General features: G+C 45.3%; 1 protein-coding gene across 2 annotated transcripts in view; it reads left to right on the top strand.

The window, feature by feature from the left end:
* Positions 1-11,793, top strand: part of map1aa (microtubule-associated protein 1Aa) — a 46,028-nt gene that overhangs the window by 21,433 nt on the left and 12,802 nt on the right. The window contains exon 1 of one of the 2 annotated variants that reach the window (XM_063187731.1): positions 2,545-2,610. The exons of the other annotated variant lie outside the window; for it this stretch is intronic. The gene's annotated coding sequence lies outside the window, so the exon portion shown is untranslated. Of the gene's footprint in view, positions 1-2,544; positions 2,611-11,793 lie in introns of those variants that run through there. 2 annotated transcript variants of the gene reach the window in all.

Here is an 11,793-nt window from a genome sequence, read left to right as displayed (position 1 = left end):
GACAGCTTTGACCAGGCCCGGGACAAGATCAACTAAAAGGGCCCCCGACCCAATACATAGAATGTAATGAGGACCCAATTCTGGGTCCCCCTTCTTCCTAGGCCCAGGACAACTTACCCCTTGGCCCCGGCTTCCCTGGCTATCAACACAATATGAACATCACATCGGCCACTGAATAAAGAATAGAGCCGACTGGCGGCAGTTGCCAAGAAAGAAGCCGAGATTGAGGCCAATGCAGCCTCTCAGTAGTATACACCCCATATCCACCCCACCCCGCTCCGCTCCAGTCCATTGTCTCTGGGCCACTGTGCCACGCTGGGCAGAGTACTATCAGTGTCAGCTGACTAATTTGGACAGACCCAAATAACAGTTGTGGTGTCGGAGTAGTAGTAGTTGTACGCTGGCATTGGCAGTCACAGCTGTGTGTGTGTGTGTGTGTGTGTGTGTGTGTGTGTGTGTGTGTGTGTGTGTGTGTGTGTGTGTGTGTGTGTGTGTGTGTGTGTGTGTGTGTGTGCGTGCGTGCGTGTGTGTGTGTGCTTGTGTGTGTGGGGTGGGGGGGGGAATGGGGGGTGGATGTGTGCGCGCACGTACATCCGTCCATGTGAGCATATCAGTGCATGCATGCCTGTGCATGTGTGTGTGTGTATCGTGGCTGTGCGTGTGTGCGTGTTCGCATGTAAAGACTGGCAGTGGATCCAGGCCACCCCACCCATTCCAAAGTTAACAGCAGTGTTCTGTTCAGCCTTCTTTCCTTGGTGCCACAGCACAAAGCACAACTCAGCTCAGCACGGTGCGGTGCAGTGCAGTACGCGGCAGTGCAGTACGCGGCATCCACACTATCTGGAACACGGCCATTTATAAATGGACTTGGAAGGAGTTTACCTGAAGGCAAAAAAAGACTCTACCTCTATTGGAGAAGCAGACCAGATTCAGACTAACGTGACTTTGACTGCATGGCCTTTTTTGTTCTTCCTATTTTTTTTCTGTGCCAGAAATGATGTAATGAAATACAACTAGGATACCTGTCAACACAAAAGCATGGTAATGGAAGAATGAAATATAGGATAAAGAGCTAACCGAAAGGTAAGGTGTGTGCGTGTGTGTGTGTGTGTGTGTGTGTGTGTGTGTGTGTGTGTGTGTGTGTGTGTTTCTCTCTCTCTCTCTCTCTCTCTCTCTCTCTCTCTCTCTCTCTCTCTCTCTCTCTCTCTCTCAGTTCCCTGTGTATGTAATGGGTATAAATGTTAATGTGAGAGAGGGAGCTGCAGATCTCTGTAATCTGATGTACTGTGCTGTGCTTTTCTGTACTGAAACGGTAAGCAAGAGGCAGGCGAGGCAGAAAGGGAGAGCTTGTGCAAGTGGAGGAGAGAGAGAGAGAGAGGTGTAGGAGAGAGAGAGAGACAGAGAGAGAGAGGGGTGGAGGACAGGCAATGCATTGCTGAGGAGTGGAGATTAATTTGGCTGCTAATGCCTCATCCCGGCCGGGCTGAGAGGGCCGTATTGATCAGGGAAACAGCACACCACAGGAGCACATGATCCCAGTATAGATCTGATCTGACCTGGCCTCCTCCTCCTCCTCCTCCTCCTCCTCTCTAGCTCTCTCTCCTCCACCTCCACACAGCCGATAGCCAGCCAGGCGGCCAGATGGGCGCCCACACAGAGACACCATCTCCTCCTCTTCCAAGTCACCCAAACATGGTGCATCCTGGAGACAGCTAACTGCAGTGTATACATTCACTGTGGAACCTATGCAATGCATTAGCTGCCTATGTCTCTATAATATAATACACAATATGATGCTAATTTTTCAATACTATGTTATTTATGCCTACAATTATTATCTCACGAGACTGTGAACAACCTACAACTATATTACATAGGCCTATAAATTGCATTAGTATGATAGTACTGGCAACTATGGGTTTTTTTGTGTCGTTGGGACGTGCTGGGTGGGTACCGTACCCTTAATAAGTCTACGGCAATAACAGCTAGTAAGAGATAAATATCCAGGGCAGTAGTTGTATCTATTTATAGAAGAAAGTGAATGTGTTGAGCATAGCATGAGAATCTTTTAATGAGCACACTTTAAACGGCTTTAATGCTGAGCTGATAAAGAGCACAGACTTTGATGGCCCAGCTCACTGTCATCCTCCTCGCCTCTGCATGGCTATGTCCTGAAGCCCCCACCCCACCTCATGTTTGGAAATAAAAACGAAGGGTGGGGTATTATTGGCATTCAGCCTCAGACACCCGTCAGTCTTGGAAAGTAATCAGATGGCTTGTCTCTTTCTTAAGGCTTGTCTATTATCCTGAGAACGTTGGATGTGTGCTTGTATTCTCAAGTTTCAGATGAGTGTCAAGTTGACGTCGAGGTGGCCAAAGTCAAAAGCTGGCAGACCACTTTGTGGATTTAAGAGCTTGGAAGAATAGACATACGTGTATGTCACACACACATACCGACGCACACACCCACACACGCACTGATTCTCTGTCACACACATGCACACAACTGGCCCCACCCACCCTTTTGCCTGACCGACGCACGCTCGTTGGATTGCGCGTTCGCACCGCTCACAGGACACACACGGTACACACAGAACAGCATCCGCCACGGTAGGTGTCATTCGGTCGTGCACGTTTTATAAATTGTGTTGTTGAGTTTCACCTTGCGAAGCAGGTCATTTCTCGCATCGTGCATAACGTATCTGAAGCATTTGTGTTGTGTGCGCTGCGCTGGTATCTGAACACCTTCCAAAACCTGCTGTGATTCAGAGTAGTTTGGATTTTTATAGCCATAAGGGAGAACAGCAAGTTCTCGTTTCGCATCAGAGAAGCAGCCAGGTGAATCGGCCGGATCCCATTCGCAGGCGACTCGGTGTAGGCTATTTTGCATCTCATCGTTCTGCCGGAATGTCATTGCAGCATGCTCAAATGTAAGGGACGTGAGACTCGTGGTATTCCGATCGAGAAATAAGCGATTTTCGACACCAGGGGAGGGCTAGTTCAGATTTCACAGGCGCAGCCAGGGTGTATAATGTCCTTGAACACCCGATTCCTGCCATTTGAGCTGATGTAACTCCGGTAGGGTACATTTTCAGCTGTAGCCATCGGTACCGTTAGTACACTGAGTTCCACGAATAATCAAATTCTACCCAAAATCACTTGGATTGCGTCCAGTTGATCTAGCAGGACAAGCAACCAACGTGTCACCAAAGGCTATGCACAAGAAAGAAAAAAAAGCAGCGCCCCGTTAAGATACTTCAGTGACCTAATTTGAGCTCTCACTAGGCTTTCACTACCGTAGTGTTAAACCGGGCATCTCTCCTAGTGAGAGTCTCCGGCACTGGCATAATCCCACTATTCAGCTCGCTCCGTAAATTTATGGAAATCTTTGGACGAGTAGGCCGCTTGTGTGGAGTGGTATTATCCTTGTTGGTGTGGCATTCCATTTCTATCCAATCGATGCGAAATATGGCGATGAGGGTACATGTTACTTTCCCGTTAGACACGCTATGTTTATGGTTGGATACGGGAACGTGCACCTCGCCTTGCCAAGCTTGGTTGCGCCTAGCATCAAACCTGTAGAATCTCACCCACTTTTCGTAATCAAGGGCATTTAAAGGGTCCCTGGCACACTGTCTCCTGTGCCAGCCATAAATGCTTGTGTGGTCATAGGAAATGTTTCTGGTGGCCAGAGATCTGGGGGGGGGCAGTCTACTGGCTTGGTATGATGCAGTTGCAGAGGATGATGTGATGTGGTGCATTGTTTTAGATGTCCTGTATATTTAGCTCTGCAGTGTATGTAGGGGCCTCCCGTCAGTCTGTGGAGGAAGAGGTAACAGGGTTTAAAATGGCTATATCTTGTAGGAGGAGCACATTGCCATCATCCTCACTTCCAAACATATTTCCAACTCCGATCCATCTGCTTTAGGTCCTTTTGTAGATATTCACTGATATTCACAATATTGCAGCTATTTTTTGCCTATTGCTTAGGTAACGTTTTGAAGGGTGTCTTTTACATGATATATGCATTTATTTATATATTTGTTTAACTTTGACCTGAATGAGATTTAGCTGCAGTGGGTTGTGTGTGTATGATAAGGCTACCAATTGTCTACTCTAAGCCCATCAGGATGTCAGGGGTGTCTTTTTGGAGGAACAACATTCACAGTAATATACACACGTGTTTTATTCCAGCTGTTGCAGATTTCATATATGCTATGTTATAATCAGTGTTTCCTCTTAGCATGAGGGAAAATGTGCACATATTGTATGCTATAAACTGTAACAACTTGAAAAGTGTATTTGTTTGTGTGTGTGTGTGTGTGCGTGTGCGTGTGCGTGCGTGCGTGCGTGTGCGTGCGTGCGTGCGTGCGTTTGTGTGTTAGAGATTAAGTGTGAAAGAATGACGTGTCTGTGTGTGTGTGTGTGTGTGTGTGTGTGTGTGTGTGTGTGTGCGTGTGCGTGTGCGTGTGCGTGTCTCTGTGTGTGCACGCGCGTATGCACATGTGTGTAAAACAAAGATAGCCCAATCAGAGTGCCTATCTATCTGCCGCGGCCCTCATCGTGGGACATGGATGGGGGGTTGTGTTTCACCTCAGGCCTTGCTGCACCTGAGCACTTGAGCTCCAGTCTCAGCAGAAGACGCCTCCTGTTTTAAGGCCTGCAGCCCTGCTCTCTCCACACCGACTACTTCCTGATCTACTCAATGCCCCACCACATGCATCCTCTCCCTGCTGCCAGAAACATATTGACTTGTGAAACAGGATGAAAGATGATGACGTGATTGAGAGTATCCTCTTGAGTCATTGAGCATTTTTCAGAGATAGTGCCCCGATAACAAAGACAACTCTGTTGTGTGGTATTTGGCTTTCTTAACCCCTTATTGCAGAGCCTATATTATAAACTTGTTACCAAAATGGTAATAGCCAAGTCTTAATCTGTTACTCAAGACACTTGGTATTGCCATAGTAATGTTGTTATCATGTACTAGTTGATTTATATTTCAGCAGGCAGTCAGATTGCCGATGAAACCGATTGACATTACAGGGCTATGCTGATAGGCTAGTGGTCTACCGGTTATAACAAATATGTCTCTCGTGTGTGTGGTGTTTGGCGTTCTAATGTAGGGACCAGTATACAAAGCTGCAGTTGGCAGGTCTACTAGTTGAGGATAGTATTTTCAGGTAGCCTTGGCTGTTGCATCTCTTTTCACTGGCTATCAGTAGTAGCAGGTGTATCAACTGAGTCAGGTGAAAGGAATTGGGCTGGAATGGGTTTTTATCATTGGCTGGCATGTTGGTACTGTATGAAAGATAAGCGCTAAGCACACCCCATTTACAAGATCACAGCTGAAGCCTATTTATAGCTAAATGTGCAAATTGGAAAACTAGGCATGATGCATACATAAGCAGCTGGCTATACAGTACTGCTGACATTACCGGGTTGTCATATCCACTCTCATCTGGTTCAGTTCTGCCCAGGGAGCACCTGGGTGTCGCTGGGACTGTGCCCAAGCTGGTTATCAGGCCTAGCTATGCAAGGCTGATCTTTGCTAACAAATGTATTCATGAGAGCAGCATATTTTGTCACTTTGTGTGCGTACAGTTGTGATCGAATTATCATAATGCAGTACCTGTTTGCAAAATGAGAAAATGAGGCTGAGCAGTGTTGTCAGTGGGGTAATTTTCTAAAGGAAAAATGAAGGCATTAGCTCGTTACACAAGAGAGGAATCAACAACAGAGGGCACAGTCTATATGGGTCTCGAAGTATCTAAATCGACACTGATGTCATGAAAGTATTGGCATCAACTTTAATCATGACTCTGAACAGTTAAATTATTATACAATTTTAGACATGTTCCACAAAGGCTTTTGAAGACATTTTGGAGAATTGTTTTGGAAATAGTTCCCTTTTGAGTTTTTGGGGAGAAAAAATCTGTCTGAGAAGAAAAGGCACACAAGATCCAGGGCTGATTATGAAGTGCTGACAATTGACTTACAAAAATCCATAGAAAAGATCAACACATACACTGCTGTTTGCAACAAATTTATCCAAACACGGTTACCAAGCCTGCTAATTAGCCGACTGTCTTGATGCGAGTGGATTTGTGGAGGTGTGTTGTCTATCTCCCAGAGAGGCAGGTGAGAGGGAGGGCATGCTGGGAAAGGTTTCATTGGGTCGGCCTGCTGTGGGATTAAGATGTGGGATGGGGCGGATTAAAGACAGATACGTCCATCCCTCTCCTCTAAACCACTCGCCTTAGATTACACAGACGACAAAACTGGGGTAATTTCTTTTCTCTTTCTCTCTGTTCATCTCACTCTTGTCTTTCTCTGTATTTATTTCACTCTTGTATTTCTATTACCCCCTTCTCTGTCTCTATCTCTATCTCTATCTCTATCTCTTTCTCTCTCTCTCTCCCTCTCTCTCTCTCTCTCTCTCTCTCTCTCTCTCTCTCTCTCTCTCTCTCTCAGACACTGTCAGCCACTTCCCCATCTGCCAGTGTGTCTCCATTTGTTTCATTTCCTCAGGAGATGGACTCAAGAAAGAGAGAGGGTGGGGGGGGAGGACTGGAGGGGGGAGGAAAGGCGAACTAAGAGATAGACAGCCAGTAAATGAGAGATTGACAGTAGCTGGAAAGGTCAGGGGAAAGGTGTCTGCTTTACTGAGAGAGAGAGGACACTCACGTCATGAAAGGCAGCGAAACGTGACATGACAAAAGTGCACTCATAAAGCCTGTCACTTTATCCACTGTAAGGACAGTGCACACAGTAAAAACATGCAGTGTTAATACAACACTTTGAGAGTGCTCTGGGACCACGTGCACTATAGAAGATTTGAAATCGACGCTCTGAGTGTTAAATTAACACTGCAACATTTACAGTGTGTCATCCACAGCTGTGCAACGAGGGAAGCAGAATGAGAAATCACCAAGTGGAAAATTCTCATAGAGATATATTGATGTTTTTGTGTGATTTACATTAAAGGTGCACTGTGTAGGATGCAAGTAGGATCCACAGAGTAGGTATTGCAACTATGCTGCTAATTGAAACTGTGCTGCCTATTGCCAAATTCGATCTTTTCATGAATATTTGCTTACCAATAATGTTAATATTTACTAATATGAATATTTACAGTACGTTTTGCAGCTAAAATTGTCTAATTCTGGAAATTCAAAATGGTGTACATGGAGAAGATCCATCTTTTCATAAATGAAAAGTGTGATTTTCTCAGTCGTGATGAATACCAAGAATTTGATGGGGGTGGGAAGTATTTGTGAAAAAGGTAACATTTGTAAATGGGCAGCATGAATTCTGTGAAGAAACTAAAATTACTATACAGTGCACCTTTACAGAACATTTCAGTCTCCGCTGGTTCTAATTCAACTCGAAGTAAATATCATTCCAAAATTTAGTTAAAAAAATATCTGCACTTCCAGCGAAATAGCAATAATCAAATTTAGTTAAAAAAAAACTAAATTGTGTTTGGAAACAGCCTTATCTGTTGAGCACAGCTGTCTGGAGGTTCATTTCATTAAAAAGAACAACCGCTGTCCATGGTGCTGAATCTCTGACGTCTGCCTCAACAGCACAAATCATTACTAATGTCATTTACCTCCACCTTCACTTGGACTGGCATTTGCATTTGCTCCAGACTGCATATCACTGTCTGTAATCCAATGTAGAGTGGACATAAATAACTCAATGCAGATCTATGCATGAGCATTAGACTCATACAAGGAAGAATGCGGTTACACTGTCCATAATAGACAGACAGATGGGCTGTGTGGATTGGCATTGGAGTACCTTCACAATAAACTCTGCAGTGTTGATTCAACACCATGTGAAATGGGACCCAATATAATAGTGTTCAATTCAACTCTGCTAAGTGTTAAATGAGCATGTCATAACTGAACTGATACATTTTGAATTTCTGGATCTACATTGATCACGGACTTGTGCTTCCCTCTCCTCTCGAATGTATTCAGTACTGCAGCATGTCTCTCGTTCTTTTTGTCCCAGCTGTGTTTGTGCATATAGCAAATGCTAAGCTAGGAAATGAACCGAGTAAACAAATTGTCTAATACATGAAGTGGGGGGTGAATGATGGTTGTCTTGTTATTTTTTCTGCTTACTGTGCTTCTGTGGTCTTCCCTCTGGTCCGCAGTGGAGAGGACTAAGAGGTCAGGCCTCATGGCTACCAGGCTCGCGGGCATGTACGCACACCTCGCTAATTAGGCCATATTTCTCCCAGCCCATAAGTACCCGTGCCGGCCCCATGGACTGACTGGCGCTGTGTTGTGTTGTGCTGTGCGGTATAGGCTGTGTTGTGTTGGTGACTGCTGTGGGTCCTGGTGTCAGCTCTGCTCGCTTCGCTGCCGATGGCTGTGGTGCTGGGACTGGGGAGAGCTGGGGTGATGGAGCTGGGCTGCTGGGGCTGGGGCTGGGGCTGGAGCTGGAGCAGGGCGTGAACTCTGCTCAAGCGTGGCATTTGAACGACCTCGTTTCCCACTCGCCCAGGCCTCTTGTCTCCAGAGGAGGGTGTCTGAGAAGGGGGTTGGGGGTGGGGTTGGGGTGGAGAGGGGTCATTTCTGTGTGTATGTAGGAGTGCTGTCTCAGTGCTGGGTAATGTGCTTGTCAAAGGACTCAGTCTACCTCTCTCTCTCTCTCTCTCTCTCTCTCTCTCTCTCTCTCTCTCTCTCTCTCTCTCACTCTCTCTCTCCCTCTCAAAGCATGACTACTCGGAGGAGATGACTAACTTTAACAGGTCTATCGGTTTTCATGGCGATGAAGTGCATTTTATAGATATTGGTTGCGATTTCATGGACTGCTCCATGACATCGGCTGAGAATAATGTGTGTGCTCCATGGAATGCACTTAGAAACTGGAATTACTTCATGGACCGCATGCATCCTACTGTCATAGGAAAAATCATATAAATCCAGTTTGATATATAGAAATAATGCACAGTAAAAGTGAAAATCATGAAGGTTATTACCTTTCCGCCCGTGACCCTATAACACAGTGTATAATAGTGTTGACCTCTTGTAATCTTTCACTAGCTATTGTAATCTCAATCTAATTTACATGGTGTGATGTGTGGCCCACCAGCGCAGGGCAGGCAGACATGTTTTAATACTATTAAAGGATGATTTGAAGGGTATGACAGCCCTGTCACTGCAGAGCCATCACAAGGCCCTTTACTTCAATTAGGAGCCAGAGCTGCTGAGTGTGTAGCCATGGTGTGTGGTGTTTTTTTTCAGAGGGTAAGACTTCAAGGTCACTCTGGCAGGCTGTCCCTTGATAGCTCTCGGGAGGTGAAGCCCTTCTTCCTGCGCTGGTCTAAATCAGGAATAATTATGTCGGAGGGGATCTTGGCGAACATTGGAGCAAAATCCAATCAGCTTGGATGAGCTCATCAAGTATCCTACCAGGCCAAAATAAGGGTTACAGTAAGCTACACATACAAAAAAATGATCACAATTCATGATATTGCTGTGTTTTTCCACATCACACAGGACTGTCCAGTGAGAAGGCAGACAGTATACGTATGATGTACTGTTGTTGTTGTAAATGTACTGCTACCAAAATGGCAATAAACAAGTTGTAATGTTTTGCTAAAGACTGTCTGTAGCCTCTTACTACAGATGGGATTGCCGCCGGGCCTATTCATAGTTTGCTGAAAATAGGTACTAAACTACATCATAACAACATTGCAATGACAGTACCGAGAGCCTTAAGTAACAGATTAAGACATAGCATTACAATTTTGGTGACAGTAAGGTTATAACATAAGCTCTGCGCTAAGGGTTAATTTTTTAACGAAGGGTTACATTTTGCACTGGCAGGTAGAATTGTACCATACATGCTACAAACTAGAGGGTTCTCATAACCAGGTGATGACAGATAATGACCAGATCTTAATGTCTTACTGAAGACTCTCTGTGTTATGATGTAGTAGAGTAGTACTATGGTAAAGCTTTTACAACTAAATAGTAGAGCATTTCATTAGGTGGAACAGTAAATGCTACGATTCAACGGACACCACTGATTAGTTCTGACCCGCCCATTTCATTACTGTGGGAACCCTTGATTCCATTAATCTGTTAAGACACGCCCCCTGTTAAAATAAATGCCCTGTTACCAGAATAGCAATGACCAAGTCATAATGTTGTAGTAATGTAGTATGCTACTATGATAGTAAAGATTTTTCAATTATTAGTGTGGTGTTCCACTGGGAGCGTGCCTATGTTCCCACAGCCCATTGGTCCCACATCACTAATACTTTTAACATTATTTTTTTGGCCCATTGGTCCCACGGCATATTCCTGCTGCTCCATGTTCCAGCATTTCTAATCATTTATTGAAATTTAGGCCCTATGTTCCATGGCGGGGAGAAAGACTCTTAGTTTACTCAGAAATGTGGGAACATGGAGTTGTAGAACATAGGACCTATATTTTTAACAATTTCTTTAAAACATGGGAGCATGGAACAGCAGGAATTAGCTGTGGGATCATTTGGTTGTGGGACCAATGGGCTGTGGGACCAATGGGCCGTGGGAACATAGAGCTGACCCTGTTCCGCTGGTGTAAAGGTGCACACTGTGAGGCTACAGGAGATTAGGTACTGGACTCCCCATATTACAAACCCTACCAACTGGATGAACCATGGGTTGAGCATCATCACTTTCAGATGGAATCCCTCTGTCTGAAGTAGTTTTTAATTAAAACGTTGTATACACATAGTTAAGCCTTATTGTTCTGTCTTATTGAAAATTCCATGACTGGAAGAAATGTACACGTAGAATTTTTTTGATTCAGGTCTGCTAAAACTACAGTAGTTCAGTAATACTATGGATTGATTCTCCTGATACAGTAGTATTTTTTTTCCTTTCCCCCCTTTTTCATTCTGTCTGCAAATAGTTTTTCTACAATTTGCATACTCATGGTTTCCCACTTGATCTGCTCACCAAAGAGCAGAACATTATCCCATGTCATTCTCCCGGGCTACCGGATTATTTCTACTCTACTTGCCGGTTCAGTAGGGCAGCATAAATGCTCAGCTAGCTCGAAAAGTCTCCCTCACTATACGTACTATCTTTAGCCTCTGATTAGCATTAACGCTAACACTATGGTGCCCTGCTGTTGGTGCTTCTTCCCACGCGCAGAGCACAGCACAGCACAGGCATGCTTTGTTGTGGACACGCGTGGGAACAAAGATGGACGATTGTTGTTTGTGCAAGGGTTGTGATCAGGGAAGCCGAGACGGGTGGACAAAGTAGTCAGTTGTCCTGGGCCCAGGGAGGGGGTTCAGAATTGGGCTCTCATTACATTGTAGTTATTGGGTGTGGGGGGCCCTTTCAAATGACTTTGTCCTGGACCCGGACAAAGCTGTGAGCGGCCCTGGTTGTGATGTGTGATTGTTGTTTGTGTGAGGGTTTCTGCTATGTGTGTCCACAGTCAAAGTGTGTTTAGGAAAGGGCTGGGCTGGGGTTGGCCAAGCTGCCTAGCCAGGAATTTGAGAGTAGTTTACTGACACGAATCTGTGGTGCTGGTGAGCTGCAAAGAGAATGTGTAAACAACACAAGCTGGTGGTGCCAGCACGCTCGCCCCCTCCCCTCCGCAAACACAAAGACAAAACACACACACACACATGCACACACAAACACATATGCATTGTTACGCGCGCACACACATACACACAAATACACACACACACACGCACACACACACACACACACACACACACACACACACACACACACACACACACACACACACACACACACACAT

Source organism: Engraulis encrasicolus, chromosome 22, assembly GCF_034702125.1.
Source record: "Engraulis encrasicolus isolate BLACKSEA-1 chromosome 22, IST_EnEncr_1.0, whole genome shotgun sequence".
NCBI lineage: Eukaryota > Metazoa > Chordata > Actinopteri > Clupeiformes > Engraulidae > Engraulis > Engraulis encrasicolus.
This window is presented reverse-complemented; position numbering and strand designations above follow the sequence as displayed.